Source organism: Halichoeres trimaculatus, unplaced genomic scaffold (genome assembly GCF_033239565.1).
Source record: "Halichoeres trimaculatus isolate MK-OKI-2021-1 unplaced genomic scaffold, fHalTri1.1 fHalTri1_scaffold_16, whole genome shotgun sequence".
Lineage (NCBI taxonomy): Eukaryota > Metazoa > Chordata > Actinopteri > Labriformes > Labridae > Halichoeres > Halichoeres trimaculatus.
The window spans coordinates 31,768,952-31,787,541 of record NW_027437194.1 but is presented as its reverse complement, the minus strand read 5'-3'; the positions used below and the strand labels follow the sequence as shown (position 1 = coordinate 31,787,541).

At 43.2% G+C, this 18,590-nt stretch overlaps 1 protein-coding gene across 1 annotated transcript in view; it reads left to right on the top strand.

The window, feature by feature from the left end:
• Positions 1-18,590, top strand: part of LOC141805123 (breakpoint cluster region protein-like) — a 111,559-nt gene that overhangs the window by 39,887 nt on the left and 53,082 nt on the right.

Here is an 18,590-nt window from a genome sequence, read left to right as displayed (position 1 = left end):
GGATTAATGAATGGATGATGGATGGATGGTTGGATGGATGGATGGATGGATGGATGGAAGGATGGATGGATGGATGGATGGATGGATGGATGGATGGATGGATGGATGTATGGATGGATGTATAGACATATGTTTGAATCTAATCACTGATGTTTTCTTGTTTTCCCATATTTGGGCCTTGTTCTTGTATCAGCTTGTGTTCAGGTGGAGGTGCTAACAGTCATTGTCACAGTGGGTTATTATGAGTCATGTCCTTGCAGCAGAGCCATACAGAACAGAGGACAGTGGGTTTATTGTATCACAGGGTAATATGCTGTGATACAACAAACCCTTTACCCCTCACAGCATAGTTACAGAATAACCACAAGTAGTGTTCAACTGACTCTGCTGTGTGTGTCTGTCACATTATAAGCTACGAATCAGCTGTAATCCCTCATCCCGTGTACTGAGCCATGTCCACAGTTCACATGGTGCTGCTTCGTCCAAACTGCTGTTAAGAAAGTGATCACACTTATCATGGGAGAAGAATCAATACAAAGTGGTTCCTCATGACTAAATCCTTGCAGAGTGTGGTAAACTCAGCACATCACCTCCCTCCCACAGACAGCCGTCAGACAGCCAGAGGAATCAGGATAATTGAAATGACTGTGTGTCAGCATCCACTCTTCTTTTCATCAGGCTAATTATTCACTGTCCTCATTCTGAGAAAACCTGTTTGTGTGTGTGCGTGCGTGTGTGTGTGTGTGTGTGTGTGTGTGTGTGTGTGTGTGTGTGTGTGTGTGTGTTAACCCTGGGATCCAGTATAGAAAAAAGCAGTATAGAAAATGGATACATTTGGAGGGGAATATTGTGTCTATTAAGGGTCTCGCAGCACTCTGAAAAGGGAAGCCTGAGCTCATTTACTGCTAACTGCTAACTACAGGCAAAATCTGAAATACAGACAATTTGTCCATCTTTCATGGTCAGCTTTAATGTTGGTTAGCTATTCTTCTTGGACTGTTTTGTCTAAGTTTTTGTTTGCTGCACTTTGAGATTTGTTTTAAATGTACACAGCAAACCCCCTGGTGTTAAACTTACAGTGTTAGGCCAGTTCAGAGTAAAGTGTTGAATTCTTGGTGTTATTTTGAGCTATCTAACTCTGTGCTGGTGATAAACCATGCTACTGTGGGTGTTACGTTGCAGTGTTGATGGAAAATAACACCACACAGTGTTACTTTAAACACTCCTCACTCATGGTTACAATAATCATGTGTTTTTACAGTAACCCGTCCTTTGATCTGCACTGTTAACCCTGAAGTTGTTCATTAACAAACCTTCTCAGTAGAGTTTCAGTAAAAATTATGTGTGGGCCGTTTACAACTTTTAATTCAATCAAGATGAAACTGAAGTTTTTGGCAAGAACCGCTCTGTTTTAAAATGAAAGAAAGTGATTTTACTCAAAGGATTTGAGTCATGATGAACTAAATGACAGGTTTCAGTGGGTTCAGCTTCAATGCTAAAAGTATTGACTTCAACTACACTGCACTGCAAAAACAAACTGTTGGTCCAACTTTGTAAAACTGTTTCAATTAGTAACACACTTTTTTTTTTTCTTTTTCAAATAACTGTTTCATGCTGGACTAACATCGATGGTTTAAGTCTGATGTGCTTAGTAATATGATTCATTTCAAATCATCATCTTGTATAAATCCAACTCAAAATAAGCTAAGCTAAATTTCCAGACTTTTCAATTAAATATTCTCTGTAGGCAAACTTCAAAAAAACTGCTCCCTTACATTTTTAGACAATGGTTTTATGCCATTTTTGCTGTGGCAGCGTTTAGTAACCGTGTGTGAGGAGGGAACACAGTGGATATGAGACCCTGCTGAACATGAGGGCTCAAGCTGCGTGTGCTCAATGCTTCGAGCTGCTTGTCTGTGCTCCATGGCACAGGTTGGCTGTATGTGCTCTGCCCATCATGGACTGGCTGCCTGTGTACGGCATGGCACAGATTGTCTGTGTTTTGCATGGCATGGACTTGGGAGATAAAATAACACTATGAATACCACAAAGTTACTTCTTAGGTGTAAGGGAATAACACAACTTAGTGTCATAAGTACACTGAATGGGTGATGTATTAACACTGTAAATGCTAGAAATTAACACCCCCCAGTGTAACAGAACAACACAGCTTAGTGTGATAACATAACACTGTGGGTGTTACAGTTTAAACACTTTGAGAGAGTTAAAATATGAACACTTTTCAAAGGGTAAGTTTAACTCTAAGTTGGTGAGAATTATATAAACTCAGGGGAAGTGTTAAATTCAACACTATGGGAGTTGAATTAACACTCACGATTTTGCAGTGTAAGGAAGTAATGTTGAGTTGTGTAACACCTTTTACAGAGAAAGCTCACAAAGTTCTTTACAGAATTAAAACAGCTGTCATTATCACACACAACAAACACGTTAGCAGCATACTTTCATATGACATGTTTCAGCCCTGTTCTTTGTTTCTGAGCTAACTCTGTAATCAGTCTTAATCAGACTATGGTTCTCTAAAGAAAGTTATAAATGGTATCAGTGAGTGTCTGAAGTGCCCATGAGCCAGACAGCCAGAAATTCACCTGTGCCTTACAGGCTAAGCAAAACAAAAACTGGTCATTAGGTATTCACCTGGGACCCCTCTGGTTATTTTTCCTAATGCACCACAAACCAAAGCCTCTCTGGATCCTGACAGGTAACCTAATCAGAACTGAGGCCCTCTTCCTGTTGGCTCTGGTAACCCAGGCAACAGTTCCCCTGGAGACAGGCTTCAGAAATCCCTCTGGTCCTTAAGCAGAGTGGTAACGCATGTCTCCTGAACAGCTCTGGCAAAAAGCAGCAGTTTATTGCCCTGAGAGACCATGATGCTGCAGCTCGTGTTTGACCAGAGATTAGGCAGATTGGGCTTTTTGTGTCTGTTCTGCTGTTTGCTGATAAAAAACGCTGCAGGCCGTGATGTCTGCCCTGACAGCAGTGACAGAGGAGAAAGAGGAGACAGAGGAGGTGAAGTGCAGCCTTTTCTGTGTGTTGCCTCAAAGTGATGCACTATTTGCATGCTCTAAAGAAGGCCCTTAGGGTATAATGGACACAATGACTTTTTACTTATTGACTTCACATGTCAGAACGTGTGACTCCCACACAGTGCTCAAAGAATGATGATAGAGATGAGTCATTTCAGGGTCTCGTCCACTCTGAAAAAAGCATATAAGGTTTTCAGATCTTTTTTTTAGTTGGCTCATGTGATTGGATGTGCTCTAATAAAGGATTTGTGAATTATCTAAATGTCCTCCTCATTAGCCTTTATGATGATCCTGTAAACTGGTTGTATAGATCATATAAAGCTGCTGACTGCAGAGTTACGCTGTCAGGGTGTGAGCTGAGCCTCTAGGTGTTTGATTTAGTGTCTTGGAGACAGCCTGAGGAGCAGCAAAAGCAGGAGTGCAACAGCACCTGCGTTACAGGACTCAGGGGACACTGAGGGGATGATGTGATGCAACCTTGAGATGGAATAATGCTGATAACAAACTCTCATTGAATTTGAGCCTAGCTGTATGAGGTCCGTCCAATGATTGGCTGTGGTTTCAAACAGTGTGGGTGGAAGAACATGTGAGCCATTTGTACTGTCATTATATCACTGCCCAGGGTTTCTAGCTGGAGAGAGCAGAGCTTTATCTGTATTTATCTTCCACTGAAGTACCTGTGACAGCACACTCATCAGGTTTGTTCTAATGACTCATTCATGCACTCACATGGCTGTAGATCTACACAGTCACTTGTCATTGTACTCTCATGTTGCCACGATACAACTCTCAGCTGGTTGGTGAGAGTTTGGTGTCTGATGTGTTGCCAGACTGCTTTTCCACGGTGTAGCTCTGCACCCAAATAATCAAAATAATCCCAGAACGGGGCTGCACAGTGGCGCAACAGTTAGCGCTGCAGCCTCACAGAAAGAAGGTCAGCGGTTCAAATCCCCACCACGGCCAGTGGGTCTTCCTGTGTGGAGTTTGCATGTTCTCCCCGTGCATGCATGGGTTCTCTCTGGTTACCCCGGTTTCCTCCCACAGTCCAAAAACATGCTCATCAGGTTAATTGATCACTCTAAATTATCTGTAGGTGTGAGTGTGTGTGTGAATGGTTGTCTGTCTCTGTGTCAGCCCTGTGATTGACTGGCAACCAGTCCAGGGTGTACCCCGCCTCTCGCCCAATGACAGCTGGGAAAGGCTCCAGACACCCACGACCCTGAACAGGATGAGCAGTACAGAAAATGAATGAATGAATGAAAAATCCTAGAACTGTAAAACTTCCAATCACAGCAATTTACAGTAGGCGCTGCTGTTCAGGCACAAACCGACAGGGCACCTGTGGAAGAGCCCCTCCTGGGGAACTGACAAAGCACTTGAATTACTCTGGGCCTCATGTGCTGTTTCACAGGGACCAACCTCCAATTTACCAATCCAGACAAATTGCAAAAAAAAAAACTTATGGAATTGTATGGAAAGATGCGTTGCATATCAAGAAAACTTGGCCAACCTCTTTGCATGCAAAGACTTGTGCCATGAACTAATGACTTAATGTTTAGGGGGGTGAGACTATTCAACAGAGAACTATGATAATCCATTTTGATCAACATAAGCAGCCGATAAAGTAGGAAACAACAGAGAATTGTAAACAATCATTTGTATGGATGTCCCAAAGCTTCTGCAACTTGTTCAAAGAAATGAGAAACTGATTTTCTGATGAGCACAAGTGACACAATAAAGAGAAGATTGAACAAGTAGTTTGGATAATTTCAATTCTGATCTGAGAAATGAACTAAAGCAACTGAGAAGAACTTTAAGTCAGTGTAAATCATGTTTAAACTGCTAAACAGCATCTTTCTGTTCCGTTATAATAACCAAACAGGCAGGTTCTAACTCTCTTTGTGGTATTATGCATGGAGAGTATTATATTCTTTATATTCACTGAATAGCTAACACATTCAAAGTTATCCTCTTGTACCCAGTTGTGGTATGTCTGTTTGCTGTCTCTGTTTTCCACCTCTACTGAAGAAATATTAAATCTATGGTAGAGTAACGTTTCTTACACAGATATCTGTCACATTTATGAAGCTGTAGTTTGTTTTCTGTCAGAGTGGATGAAGTGAAACCTCGCCGTCATTCCTTGTTGAGCAGGAAGCTAAAACAAAGCGAAATAGAATGTGGAGAAGATTAATTCTGATGTCTGGAAGCACTTAGAGAAAACAAATAAAAGCCCAGCCCACAGAGCGGCCCTTTCATTTCACGTTGTGAGTTGTAATACCTTTACAGCAGCCTGACCTACATTTCACTGCTTTTTCCAGATTTCAGAGCTCAAACACACAGATTAAGCCTTTTGTTCTGTGCAAAGACTCCTCTCTGTAATTTCTTCTGTCAGACCTCTCAGCTTCAGCAAACCTGTCCTCATACTGTCAGTGTTTACAGAGGTGTGTGCGGTCTCTATCTGAAAGGAGCTTGTGGTTTATTGATTATAGAGCTGATACTGTTTGTCGAATAGATTTTAGCTCTCTACCTCCCTGTGTACATGGATTCACACACACACACACACACACACACACACACATAATGACACAATTACACAAAACCCATGTGACCTCCCTCCCCACTTGGCCAGTGTACTAACCTCTGACCCCTGACCTTTGCCCTGCTTGAAAACCCCAGTTAAGTGTTTCCGCTACATCTAAATGACCATGGCGCACCCCCACGCCAAAATAAAAGCCTCCATGCCTTTAGAACTATGATCCTTTTTTTTCCCCAAATGTTTCAAAGGTTAGTTATACTGTATGAGGCTCTTTTACATGCATGGTACTATGTGCCTCCGAGCAGGGGCGTGTCCAGACTTTTAGAATGGGATGTAACAATGACAACAGTGGAATATACATGGGTGGCCAGAGTGTGCATTATTACAAATGAACACCATTTATCTTCTTTATTTACTTTAAAAAAGTATGAGCAACTATGTTGTTTAACTCACATTCCAGTGTATGATTTTACTATAAAAAATATAGTATGTGAATCAGCCAGTTTATTAAATTTAAAGTAGTTTTCCATGAAAAGATCGATCTCAGCATGGCCACTGAAAAGTGCTGTTCATACCTGAACTCCTTTGGTGCAAGATGTTGCAGACATCAGTAATGCTCCCCTTTCAGCTTTTGTCTTTCTATTTCAAATAATAATAATAATAATAATAATAATAATAATAATAATAATAATAATAATAATAATAATACATTTTATTTAAAAGTGCCTTTCTGGCACCGAGGGACACTTTACAAAATAGAAAATAATGACACACTGCATTAAAATCACAGTTAAAATATATAAAAACAACATATAAAAGTGACACAGTTAGAAGAGGTGGAAAGTTAAAGGGAATATGCGGTTTGGAACAGATGGGTTTTGAGTTTTGATTTGGGGAAGAGAGTCAATGTTTCTGAGGTCTGAGGGGAGAGTGTTCCAGAGTTTGGGAGCAGAGCGGCTGAAAGCCCTGCTCCCCATGGTGCTGAGCTGGGCGGTGGGCACAGAGAGATGGAGGGAGGAGGACGACCTGAGGGATCGAGAGGGGGTGGCGATGTGGAAGAGATCAGACAGGTATGGGGGTGGCAAGGTTGTGAATGGCCTTGAAAGTATACAGCAGGATTTTAAAGTGAATTCTGAACTTAATGGGTTCCCAGTGAAGCTACTGGAGGACGGAGTGTTGTGATGAAAAGAGGGGGTCCTGGTGATGACCGGGCTGCAGAATTTTGAACCATTTGAAGTCTTTGGAGGGATTTGTGGGGGGCACCAAAGAGGAGTGAGTTGCAATAGTCAATCGGGGAGGTGACGAGGCTGTGGACCAGGATGGCCGTGGTGTGAGGGGTGAGGGAGGGGCGGAGATGGTTTATATTACGTAGGTGGAAGTATGCAGACCGGGCGATAACACCCAGACTCTTAACCTGAGGGGAGGGGGACACTGGAGAGTTGTCTATGGTGAGGGAGAAACTGTCAACTTTGGATAAATTGGATTTTATACCGACCAGGGGGAGTTCTGTTTTATCAGAGTTTAGTTTGAGGAAGTTGGAGGTGAACCAGACTTTTATTTCTGAGAGGCAGTGGGTGAGGAAGGAAGTTGGACGAGAGGCGTCGGGTTTACTGGATAGGTAGAGCTGGGATGTCAGCCGCGAAGCAGTGAAAGTGGATACCAAATTTACGGAAAATATTGCCAAGTGGAAGTAGAAATATAATGAAAAGGAGGGGCCCCAGGACAGACCCCTGGGGCACACCTGAAATGACAGGGGAGGGCTGTGAGGTGAAGGGTTTGAGTTGGATGAACTGAGTGCGGCCTGTGAGGTAGGAGTGGAACCAGTGAAGAGGGGTGTGGGTGATGCCTATGGCGGAAAGTCTATGGAGGAGGATGGGGTGAGAAATAGTGTCAAAGGCTGCATTCAGATTGAGGACGATGAGGATGGAGATTAACCAGGTTTTTTCAGGATGGGGCTGACAGATGCAGTTTTGAAAGAGGTGGGAACAGTTCCAGTAGATAGTGAGGAGTGGATAATGGAGGAGATGAAGGGGAGCAGAGAGGGGAGGCAGGATTTGACCAGAGGAGTGGGGAGGGGGTCTAGCTGGCAGGTTGACGCTTTGGATTTGGTTATAAGGTCTGCGATAACTGAGGAATGAGGGAGTTCAAAGGTGGAGAATAGTTGATGAGGAGGGGGAAGTTGAGAAGAGGTGAGTGGTGAGGAAGTGGAGCCCAAGTGCAGGTGAATAGTGTTGATCATTAAAAAAACAGAGGAAGGAGTCACAGGTATCTGAGGAGTACATGTGGGGGGTAGGGAGTCCAGGGGTTGGATGATCCTGTTATAAACGAAGAAGAGAGTCTTGGAGTTGTTGGCAGTGGAGGAGATGAGACCACAGTAGTAATAGGATTTGGCATTGGAGATGGAGTCCTTGTAGAGAGATAACTGAGCAAAGTACATGTACTTGTGGATGGTGAGACCAGTTTTCCTGAAGAGTCTTTCAAACTGTCCGTTTTGGGATTTTAAGGAACGGAGATAGGGGGTGAACCAGGGAGCAGACCGAGTGAAGAAGACAGGGCGGGATTTGATGAGAGCAAGTGTGTTGAGAATGTTGGAGAGTCCATTGTTGAACTGAGCAACGAGATCAATCGGGGGTGGAAGTGGGGTCCGGAGTCAGGGTGGTGATGCAGGTGGAGAGGGAGTCCAAATTGATGTCCTTAATGTTGTGGAATGAGATGATACGGGGAGTTTTGGAGATGGAGAGCTGGAGGGTGACATTAAATGAGAGGAGGAAGTGGTCCGTGATGTGTGGTTTATTGGCAGTACAGTTGGAGGGGGTGAGACCTGAGCAGCATATTAAATCTATTGTATGTCCTTTTGTGTGTGTGGAGAAGTCAGGAACTGCTGAAAATCAAAGCTGTCAAGTAGTGATGAGAAGTCCGTGGTGATGGCAAGAGCAGTGTTGTCCATGTGAATATTGAAATCTCCTAACAGAATTACACTGGGTGAGAGAGCGGACAGGTGGGTAAGGAGGGAAGAGAATTCATTTAAAAAGTCACTGTGAGGTTTGGGGGGACGGTAGATAGTGGCAATGACTGTGGGGGTGGGTCCGGGGTTCTGACAGACAAGGCACTCGAATGAGGAGAGGGGGGACCCAGAAACCGAGAGGACCTTCCACTTTTTGCGGTAAATTATCGCGAGACCTCCTCCGCGTCCCAAGCTAAGAGGTTTGGAGATGTAAACAAACCCCGCTGGAGTAGATTCATATAGCTGGGAGTAATCTCCAGGTACTTGCCAAGTCTTATTTCAACAAAGAAAGTCAAGCTTACCGTCGTGTAGGATATCCTGGATGAGATGTCCCTTTTCGGTGAGGGATCTGATGTTCAGCAGACCGAAGCTGACGCCGGTGTTAGCCAACCTAGCCAGGCGGGCTAGCACGCTGTGATCCACAGACCAACCAATGTTTCTGGGAGGGCGATGAGTGGAGGACCAGAAGGAGGTGATTCCCTTAGCACCGCCGTAGTGGAAACCCTGCCAAGACCCACGGTGAATGTACCTCCTACAAGGCAGGAGGGCAGTGTCCGGGTGGAGGTGCAAAGCTGCCGGTGGGGATCCAGGCTGCTGGGAGCGGAGCCAGAGAGGCTTGGCTGCCGAGTACTGGAGGACTCCTTCCACGGGTAGATGGAGGAGTGACAGGGCAGCCCTAACCAGAAAAGTCGACATATAGAGCCTTCTGACCCACATTGTAGAGCGTGGCCGGAAGGAGGAGACATGGAGCCGGGCCATGGGCTAGTGAGTGTTAGTCTGTGCGAGATATCAGTTAGGGCAAAAACACATATAAGGAATTAAAAACGTGTCTGGGGAGCAGGCAGCAAGACGCGCCAGCTTCCACTCATGCCAGAAGCCAACAGAGGATGTCAAACGATGCTGTTGGGTTTTATAAATGACAAAGTATGAGTGTGTTTTAAATCTGTCGAGAAAAACGAAGAATTATACACACACACACACTTCACACCCCTTACCACCCCCCTCCACACAGACCACAGGCTCACCCAGTCTGCTGACTTCACCAAAAACCAAGCATCTTCTATTTTTCATCAAACATCACCCTCTCTCCGCTGAAAGCCTAATGAGCGTGTCCTATGTTTCTGAGTGGATCTGCTAATTTAGCATGCTGTATTATTAATCACTGTGTGATTTTGCAGCAATTTGAACGCTTAATTCTTCCATGATGCTCTGGGCTGCGGGTAATGAGTCTCCTTCCTAATGACTTTAGCAGTTGACGAAGAAGACACGACAGACGCTTGTGGAATCAAAGGTTCGTCTGGGAGGATGACGGTAAAACAGAGTGTGTGAGTGTGAGTGTGTGTGTGTGTGACAGGAGAGTGATCATCTTGAAAGTCTGGTGTGATCAAAGGCAGAGTTAGGACACAGAAGCTGTAAAGTGAAGCAGCGAGGCAGCGAAGAAAAACACACAACATGGAGACACACACACACACACACACTCTCTGTCAGTCTGCCTGACAGTAATACTCTGTGTTGATGTGGTTTCTCCTCTTTTAGTTGTGTTTATTTCTGTCTTGCTCATTTCTCCTCATTGTAGATCTGATAGCTTCTGTCATCTTCTTACCATCTCTTTTCATTTCTCTAATTTTTCATCAAGTCTTCCTTTTCTTTCTCCGTTTCGGTTTCTGTCCCTGCTTGGTCTGCTCTTCTGTGCTTTGATGCAGGGCCCTATCCTGGCTATGAACTGTAAAGTTTGTGGAATTTGAAATTCAGCTCCAAAAATTCAGAGGGTTCCTGCATCCGCTCAGGAAAAAAAATCCTCCGTGTTTCTCAGGTAACAGGCTTGTGAGAAAAGTTTTAATGAGTAAAAATTTGCTTCTTTTTTCCTGCTTCTTTATACTCCATGGGTATTCAGTGTTTTCAGCAGCCATCTTACTGTCTCCACAGTCACCATGAAGTCTGACTGGATGCATTTTGGATCCAAAAGTAGCTTCTGTAAAAGAAGCTTCTGTAAAAGACAGCTATAGCACCGACTACAGGCCTGGCATGCTTACTACAGCATTTTCAGTCCCTTAGTGTTTCCGTGTTTTTCACTAGCGCCAATTTTAATCATACAAGAAGTTCTCCCTCAGACAGACGTCGGGCAGCTTTGATTGGAGTGGTATTGATAATAAATTGGCTTCAAATGAAAAAGATGAGCAGAGTTGGCGCCTTAACAAAAAGAATTATGAGCTTTTCTCTGTTGTCTCAACTTTATAGTGACACACACATTAAGACTTTGACTGGTAAATAAGATCAGAGGCAGTCACAGCTTTGAGGATTTATCCTGATCTTGATGCGGTCATTTTGCTCTTCATTCTTGTTCCTCTGAATTATTTCTGTTCTGGATCAGACCTTATCCATGGCCCAAACTGAAAACAGCATCCCTACAAACTAGGGCCTGACCGATATGGGACTTTTGGGGCTGATGCCAATACTGATACTGGGGGGCAAAAAAAGCCGATATCCGATATGTCGACTGATATCCGATGTATCGGCTGATATATATAATAAATGCATCGATATACACAGGATATATACTGTATATGAACACAAATTGTTTTAATACCCATATGATTCAAGACAGAGACAGAACACTATTAAATTAAAACAAGGAACTTAAATTATAAAACTGTCAACGTAAGAACTGTAGTGTAAACAATGATAAATAAGAACAAGCTGTAAACACAATAATAAATAAAAAAAGTCAAACTGTTAACACCTTAAATAAATAAGTCAAACCTTAAACACAGTAAGTAAAAAAAAAATCAAACTGTAAACACACAAAGAGCAACTTACACAACATTAAAATGTTATTCTATAGTCTTAGATTAGATAATGGTGGACATGTGAATTAACAGTACCATTGATCTCTGTTAATCTCACAAAAAAGCAACTTTCCTGACGTTTAAACGTTGATAGTCCTACATTGCATAATGGTGGATGGAGGGGCGGGGCACTCGGGCAGCGTGCAGCCCAACACACAGGAGCAGGAGCGACAGAATCTCCGTGGAGCAAAAGTTTTTATAATCGGCTACATTTTGGCCGATGTTGATTAATTGGTGACAGGCATAATAGCCCGATTAATCGGCCGGGCCCATTAATCGGTCGGGCTCTACTACAAACCTACCCTTACTGTCTGAGCAGATGGAGGACATCTTTACAATTTTATGCTCTAGATAAAGACTGCAATCCCTTTAAAAACATATCCATACATTTCATTTACAGCCCCACGTCATCCTGCTGACATAACCACATTTATCATCTGTCAAAGCACAAACGCAGGAGGATCACTGGAGAAGTTCATTTGATGGCGCACCCTGTACCAGCCCCTTTGGTGTCTCCATAACAGGGGCTTCACTTTAATTTACACAGCTTTCTCTCTTGACACATCCAGCCGCCCACTCTTCTCTCTGTCACTTTGTCTTTAACCTGGGTATTTGGAGGAGGGAGGACCTCTCCCTCCTCTTCATCATAGTTTTCAGCCCTGTGGATACATCAGACCCACACACTCAAGTTAAAATGAAATAATCATTATAATTCAGGAGCAGGGCCCATTCTTTTATCACCACTCTCCAGAGCTGACCACTTAAACCCACTGCAGCTCCCTGCTCGCTGTGTGTGAATCAGGTTCAACAGAAGGAATGGGAGGAAGCAATCAAAACACAACGTTTGATCTCTGATCACGCCAGCTGGATTAACAGGGGGAGGGAGAGAGGCTAACATTCTCTAAATCTGGGTTTGAGTCTGGATCTGGGTCTGGGTGGGGCTGTATGCCCCCCCCCCAACACACACACACACACACACACACACACACACACACACACACACACACACACACACACACACACACACACACACACACACACACACACACTTCTTCCAGAGTCCAATAAATGCAGGGCAGATTTATGACGGCCGGGTTGAGTGAAAGCATGATGGGGGTGGAGAGCCAGTTTTCACCATGGAGGATATCTTATTCCTCCTCTGAGAGTCTCTCTCTGTGGCTCCGGGTCTCACTGACTGAGGCTTTGTCCTTGTCTGCTCTTGTTTCTTTGTCTTTCCTCTGACTGCGGTTTCACAGCAGTGTTCATCTGAACCCTTCTGAATATGTTCACCTCTGCTTCCTTTCAACACCCCATGAAGTGCTGCAGGTGTTAACTAGCTGATAAGAGCTCTCAGTGTTTTCCAGTTTAACCTAGAAGACTGTCAAAACAGATTGTGTTTTCACTAAGTGTGGCCTTAAGTGTTTTCTACCTGATACCCTTACCCCTTTTACCCAGACCCCAATTAAACCCTGACACCCTAATACCCTAACCCTTCTTAAACCCTGACAGCATTATACCCTGACACCCTAATACCCCAATACCCTGATACCCTAATACCCTAATACCCTGATACCCTAATACCCTATAAACCTGATACCCTAATACCCTGACCTTCCTTAATCCCTGACAGCATTATATCCAGATACCCTGTTACCCCAATACCCTAATACCCTGATACCCTGACCTTCCTTAATCCCTGACAGCATTATATCCTGACACCCTGATACCCCAATACCCTAATACCCTGATACCCCAATACCCTAATACCCTGATACCCCAATACCCTAATACCCTGATACCCCAATACCCTAATACCCTGATACCCTAATACCCTATAAACCTGGCACTCTAATACCCTGACCTTCCTTAAACCCTGACAGCATTATATCCTGACACCCTAATACCCTTCTACCCTAATACACCCCCCTCCTGCATATCCCTTCATTTTCTCTCTTCTGACCAGATGCTTCTACATCCCAACCTGGGTGTGTGTGTGTGTGTGTGTGTGTGTGTGTGTGTGTGTGTGTGTGTGTGTGTGTGTGTGTGTGTGTGTGTGTGTGTGTGTGTGTGTGTGTGTGTGTGTGTGTGTGTGTGTGTGTGTGTGTGTGTGTGTGTGTGTGTGTGTTTCGAGGCAGAGTTTGGATGTTATGTTTGCCAGTAGCTTGGGGAAGGAATCAATAGTTGGATCGTTTTGGGGATAGTATAATGCAAATCTATCTGTGTATAAATGTGTGTTCATGTGTGTTTTTTGCCTGCTTTATAAACACATGCTGACTTTTTCTGTCAGTTATGCAGCTCAGTGTTTTCCTGGGGGAATCATTTCGAAAACAAGTAAGAGAAATGTGAGGCAGCTCAGAGCAGGAAGAGGAAGATGCTGATGTGTGAGCAGCATAAGGATGAAGAGGCCAGCTGTGGAAGCTACATACCAGTGGGCACACAGGGGATCTGTTCAGCAGGAGAGAGACAAGAGAGACAAGACAGAGAAGAGAAGTGGGACAGCCTGTAAAGACAAAGAAAGAGGCAGACAGATATATGCATGTAAACAAATAATGTGAGAGACAGATGCAGAGAAAGGGACTAGAGGTGGTATTTAAGATGAGGAGATGAGGTCAGAGGCGGGGAAATTGAGGCCAGGTGTTGGATGAGCACAGGCCGTGGTGACCCATTAACCACCTGTAAAGCTGATGGCTCTGGAAACTGCTGCTCATCTATTCACATGTTTTTGTCCCTCTGTAAGGCAAAGAGCGAAGGAAACTTCAGGATACTCTCCCCTTTGTTAAAACTGATAAAATGCAGCTGTTTACCTTCTGTTATGTACCATGGAGACTTTTATTTCCCAGAAGACACTGTGTGAACCCAGAACTGTGGTGGTTTATTTGGCTTCCCTCAGTTTATCTCCAGTTTGTCATTATTATTCATGATCCTGGTTTTATGTTTGTGGCTGTTTCCTCTTTTAACCAAGAGCTGGTTACACACCAAAAACGCATGTTTGGATGCTCGATATGTTTGTCCTCGGGCATGTGTGGGCACTAAGGACATTACACACTTATTTAGATACACTTACACACACACACAAAATCTCAGAGTGTTTCCAGGGATAACCCTTTTCCAAAGAGAGGCACTGGGCTGCTGAGAGTAGGCCTAGATGCTTTCTGTTGGCCTGAACACATGAAGGTGTGGCTGGGAAACTCTGTGAGAGGAAAACATTCCAGCATGGCATCATTTCCTGCTCGCTGTTTTTCACCTTAACACCTTCTGTCCTTCACACAGACAGAGTACAACACCAGCATCATTACCTGGTGAGCATTTAAAGCTAAGCACATCAGGGTCACAGGTGTTAGATATCAGTTTGCATCGTGGACGAAAGAGAAAGATGGCAAGATTACAGCTACCCAAAGCAAGATGCAAAAGCATTTGGAGCTACCCCTGCTGCCTGTCTACAGCACCAGCATATAACTAAGGGAATTAGAGAGTTACTGTATTATGACAGCAGTTAGTTACTAGGTAAATTAACTGAGCCTTACTTCTTATTGGTACTCTCATTAATGTACCCTGCCTCTGATCTCACTAGTTTTATGCTTATTAGCTCTTTTAAAGCTGCAGACTAACCTGTGCTCCTCCTGTGCTCTCAGGGCTGAAATGCAGCCCTGTAGCTTTTTGGATGAAGTGGCTCCTCGTTGATTTGCCAACGTGTGTTGCATGAGTGTTTGTAGCACCAGGCTCAGGTAAGGTGCTGCTTAGTCAGATCAAAAGTACTGGTCTTTGCAGTGAAGAAGGTTTTCCTGCCCCCTCAGAGACTATTGCACATCACAATACTCCAACCCTTTTCCTGGAGCAGTGGAACAAATGTGAATATTCCCCAAGACAAGAAGCTAACGGCTAAATAATCATCAGCTGCTCTCTGTGTTTACTGCATGAGAGGCTCTCTGTCCAGAGATGTCATTTTGCTGATGTAGACATATGTTTAAGATTTATTACCAAGAAGCTTTGTTTCAACAAAGAAATGATCCACCAAACACAAATGTCCTTACTTTTTGTGCTAAGTTGATGTTTTAACCTCTGCTAAGGGGGTTTTGTTTGTGGCAGGCTTTGTCTTTTTGTCTGTTAACAACATAACTAAATAAGTAACAAACAGATCTTGATGAAATTTTCCGGAAATGTTCAAAATGGGATAAGGAAGACATGATTACATTTTGGAGGTGATAAGGATCACCGTCTGGATCCAGGATTTTTTTTAAAGGATTCTTTATCATTGTGAGATAGGGCTGTTTTCACCATATGTGTGTATTACTCCACGATAAATAGGGATGGGTACTTTTCACATTTGAAACGACACAGCACTGGTACCCGGTATCTGGCAATCGGTATTGGTACTCAACAGTATCAATTTTGGGTACTTTTTGTGTTTATGTGGTAAAAATATCATTTTTTTATAATAAAATGTATTTTTCGGTCGGTACCTGTAAAAGTACCTAATTCGGTACCCATCCCGATGTAGACGTTATCTCCCTAGCCAATCAGATTCCTCATCTTATGTAGTTGTTGTCTATGAGTCACAAAGCAACAATCCTCTTTGGTCTCTGTAGCTTTAACGGCTGGACTGACTTTGAGGTTCTACACTTTGGATGAGACAGTTATTTTTTATTTCAAGTAATTATTTATTTAAGATGAATTATTTAACATCAGAACCTGAGATGCTGTTGGACTGAAGAGCAGGAAAATGACTACAGTGCATCATAAGGACTTAGTAAACGAAAACAGTCCTGGAGAAGATGATAAAGGAAGGTGTAAACAACTAGGAAAAGATGTGAAGAAGGAGTCTGTGCAAGATGTAAACAGCAGCACATGTGCACAATGTAAAAAACCAAAGCCGTGGCTCAAAGCTCTGACGTGAAACAAATGTGTGGCATGCTTTTTGGTTGTTTTGAGATTTGGATTTGTCCAAGGAGGCCATTTGCAAATAAACAAACACACACACACACACACACACACACACACACACACACACACACACACACACACACACGTACATGCATGCACAGAGCTGCTGTGTTGCCTGGCTGGCAGGGTGCCATTGATCCAAGCAGGCACAGTGGGCTGCACCCACCCACAGCCTGCAGCGAGTACAAGAATCGAGCCGTGGGTGGGCTGAAGGTCAGACGGGCCCTGGACACTCTGGCTTTGTTTCTTTCCATCTTTTCCTCTGGGTTTCTCACTCTGATCTGTTTCTTCATGAGCATATGTCTGTGTATGTGCTTGTGTGAGATCCTAAACACGCTGACAGAGAGACTGCAGAGGCAGCTGCTCCAACACTGGAGCTGATTCTGTGTTTGTGACTGGTGTGAACTGTAGCGTGCTATTGGTCTGAGTCAGCACAGAGAAGATATGCAGCGGCTATGTTGAATGCAGAAGTGGGAGGAGATGAGCAAAAGGTCTTCAGTGGTGTTCAGAGATGCATTATGTCTTCAGCACTCACACTCCCTGAACCGCTGCCTGAACCCTTTCCCACGAGAATCAGTAATGGCCTTAAAACTCCTTGTTTGGAAAAAGCCAAAATGTCAACAGACTAAATAAAATGAACCCATTTGAGAGATGAGTTGAGTGATAGTTTCTGACTTTGTTTTTCCTTCTATTCATCTCATCTTACCTTAAAAGGCCGCAGACAGAAATCAGAGACGTATCCTCTTTGTTCCAGCTGAGGTGTTACTCCTTCTTCTCTGACAGAAGATGTAATATTTCCCACCAGAGGAACCAGTGCGGGGGGGGGGGTGTCAAAATTTCCCCGGAGATGTCGCAGACATCTTTCTGAACCTTGACCCACTTTTTATTAGGCTTTATTAAAAAACTGTCTTCTCTCTCAGCTTTATGTTTTGTCTGAATACATGAAAGTGGATACAAGAGGGAACTCATTTCGTCTGCCCCAGTTTCTGGATCCTGCATTAATTAGTTTTGAAAATTAACTGTAGGGTACACACGAGCACCCTCCGTGAGCATAGAGCCAGCTAATGTAAGACATGGATCTCTTAGTGTGGATATTAAAGACACAGGTGACATGAACAGAGTGCAGCTTAGAGTGCTGTTAGGAGTCTGTTAACTCAAATCTCTGTCATTATCTGTGTGCGGTGAAAAGCTAGTGTTTACAAGCATGCTGTGATTGTATTTAGGTCATCATACAGATCCTGTTTTACCTAACCTGGATTCTCTTACTGTTTCATTGCTAAACACAAATACACCCCATCAGTTAACTAAGCTAACCTGAGAGGCAGCAACTCAGTGTGTAGCCTCTCTTCAGTAAATCTTCCCAAGACTCCTGATTTCTGTGTAACCCCAAAAGATTCATGATTAAATAAATAAAATCAACATTTTGAAATAAATAAAAGAAAAAATGTATAATATGGCCATTGAATTGTAAAATTTTATGATGAAATATATTTTATTATTCTGTAATAATGAACAATTATTATTAAATGTTTCATAATGATTATTTCAACAATTTCATAGTTTTAAAAATGACTTTTTATTTATTTTCCAAGCTTTCGTGAAATGATTTGATAAGAAAAATGTTTTTTTACAAAGTCAATTTTTATTTGATAATGCCCTTTTCCACAATGGCCTTTTTATTTCATAATGTCGTTTTCCAGCATAATGACTTGGTCTGTCAATCAAAGCACATAAGGCGTAGCCAGTTAAGTGATTGGTTGATCCTTTACGCAGACATTGCAACAGCACTTGCAGTATTAATTCAAACATGGAGGCTTATCACTAATGCCGTGAAGACCAAAATAGCTGAAAACAGGAGTGCCTGACACGTTTGAGAAATGCTGCAGGAGAGAAGTCAGTTTCAGAGATGCTCCTCAAGCAGCTGAGAGCGGAGGTCTGCAGCTAGACCCTTCTCAAGCTATTTGATCTTAGAGGATCAGGCAGAGGTACCACCCTCTAGCTTTGATAAATAGTTAGGGTTTTATTGGCTTGGGTTAAAAAAAATGAATACACAAAGTATGAACTTCCTGCTAGCTTTAGCATTGTGCTAACATGCTGTTTGTTGTGTGTTTTTTGTCCCTACTTGATACTGTACTTAAATTGCCATATTAAGTTTTTTGCTGGTCATGAAACAGACTGAAGAAATGGTTTCCCCCCGTGTAAGCTAAAAGCTAACTGAA